This window comes from Adiantum capillus-veneris, chromosome 16, assembly GCF_014529385.1.
Source record: "Adiantum capillus-veneris isolate H3 chromosome 16, ASM1452938v2, whole genome shotgun sequence".
Taxonomy (NCBI): Eukaryota; Viridiplantae; Streptophyta; class Polypodiopsida; order Polypodiales; family Pteridaceae; genus Adiantum; species Adiantum capillus-veneris.
The window spans coordinates 11,796,359-11,799,025 of NC_140946.1; positions in this window are offsets into that span (position 1 = coordinate 11,796,359).

A 2,667-nucleotide genomic window follows, 5' to 3' on the forward strand; every position below is an offset into this window, starting at 1 on the left:
GCTGGATTGTGGTGGCAGACTTTAATATCTGATGTCAGAAGCTTTTGTAAAACATGTGAGACCCACAGCAGCAGATATGACTCCTTTAACACCAGTCCAGCCAACATTGGGTGTTTTCATGAAATGGGGTCTGGATTTTATGGGTCCATTTAAGAAGATTACTCAAAGGAAGAATAGGTATATATTGATGGCTACCTGTTATGTGACCAAGTGGGTAGAAGCTAAGGCTCTTCCCGAAAACACGGCAAAATCCACTGCTAGGTTTCTATTTGAGAATATTGTCTGTCGATATGGATGTCCTATGGAGATTGTGTCAAACCAAGGTACACACTTTATAAATGACACTATGGATATTCTCATGGATATGCTTTCAGTCAAGCATCAAAAATCAGCACCATATTATCCTTGTGAGGTCCCCAGCCCGCCAATACCAAGATCGGGATGGGATCCTTGATAGGTCTCTAGGTCTAATAAAAATCAAAGTATCTAAATAAGAAAAATCCAAGGAATAGACCTTTACCATTGACAATGGCTTCTGTCTATAGCCTTAGAAGAGGACCTAGTCATGTCTCACAGCGGAAACGGGACAACGTATTAAAAGTCCGAAAAACTATTTCGGCCCTATAACTGCCACAATTTGGCTAGGGTATTCTCAACCAACACTTTTTTTCCCCTAACAGATGTGAGGGCACAGCCTCTGGTGGACTCCTCTTCCAAATGAAGAAGTTTTCTAAAAAATTTAGTGCGCAGGGATGGATAGTTACCTGACTAATCAAGTCCACCCATCCATGATTGACAACCTTAGTCAATCCCCACTTACCACCCCGCACTCACACATGATTCATTTATCTTACTATCACATTGTTTTAAACATTTAAAATAATGGTTTCTTTTAACGTTCTATCACAGTAATTCCTTGAAGACGGCATTGAAAGCATTCTTTTAGAAAACAGACATCTTTAAACTTAAGACAGGGTACAGTCAATCAAAACATTGTCCATAATAACCATGACTAGTACTCTTCTTGTCTCAAGACCACCTAAGGGTGAAAAACGGCACCCATTCCTTATTCAAATCCGGAGTGGATAAACCCCCACCCAAGGTTCCGGGTGCCCATACACCAAACCACTTGCCCATACAACTGGGCGGCTCCCCTAGGATAAAAAAACGGTATCCTAACTTATGTAGAAACATCAAGACATGACACGGAGTAGAAACTCATCGTTCATGGGGGTAACCGACTTATCTGTGGCTAGAAAGCCAATCATTATCATCAATTCATACTAAGGAGTCGAAGGTGTCTTGAGACAAGCTGTCTTAAGGATGATCAAACATATCTTTCCTAATTCAACCAGTTTTAACCCAAACAATTCTTTCCTACATTATAAACAAATGCACGTTGGAAGTTACCTTCCGTTTTCAGCCAGTTTATCCTTCTTACGTATGCAATGCTAACTTATAAAAGAACTTAAACTAATTAAAGACTAATTGAATAATGGGACACCCACCTGGGATTGATTGGCCATCTGCTGCTGCGTTGGCACCTGAAGACTCTCCTCCGTAGGCCTACTACTAGGCTCGGCTTTGTCGCCATGCGACGCTCTAGTTCGTTTTGGAGCTACGTCCTCATCATCAGATGTAGGATTTTCTCGGGTTCTTTTTGGTTCCATAACTTCTTATCCTTATAAAAAGATCTTCTAATCATTAGGTAAATAATTCAAAATCTAAACTTAACCTTTGTATTCAATTGTAACCCGTCCAAGGTTAAATTTATAGTCTTAATGGATAAATTCTTGAATTAGTAATTTCTTATTTGTCTATATAGGCATGATAACTTTTTTCACTACTTCCCTAAGGGTTTTCTAAGCTCTCCTAACTTTCTTATAATTTTCTATATCTTTTTCCTAATTTTTTCATCAACTTTTAAGCTAATAATCTACTTATTTTGGGCTGAATATTTATTGTATTTAATTTCTCTTAAAGATTTCATTTCCTTAACTTGTTATCATAGGTTTACACTTACTATAATTTTTCTAAAAACTTTTAACCACAAAGTCTGTTTATTTTAATTAATCATTTGCTAAAAATAGGACTTTTTGTCAATTATAATTTACTAACCTCGCTAATTAACTATGGTATAATTACCACAAGTAGATAAGGATATTTCTGACCTCTCGTAATTATCTTATTATTTTTCAACTTAATTATATAATTTCCATCTTCAATTTTCAGCTAAAATTAGGATAATTTGACTTAAATAAATATTTATTTTACTTTTCTAACCTTGACATATTTATCATGGCCTCTTTATTATAAAAGCTAATTGTGATAAAAAGAATGTAATCATATAACATGATTTACTAATTTCCCTCTTGAAATTTCAACCAAAATTAGTATATTTTGACTTATATATATATCTATACTAAGTTTCTAACTTTGACATAATTATCACGGCCTTTTCATCATGTAATCTAACTTTGATAAATAGCATGTAATCATATAGCATGATTTACTAATTTTCCTCTTTAGTTTTTAGCTACAAATAGTATAATTTGACTTAGATAAATATCTATACTACTTTTCTAACCCAGGCATACTTATCATGGCCTCTTTACCCTATAATACAACTCTGATAAATAGAATTTAATTATAGCACATGATTTACTA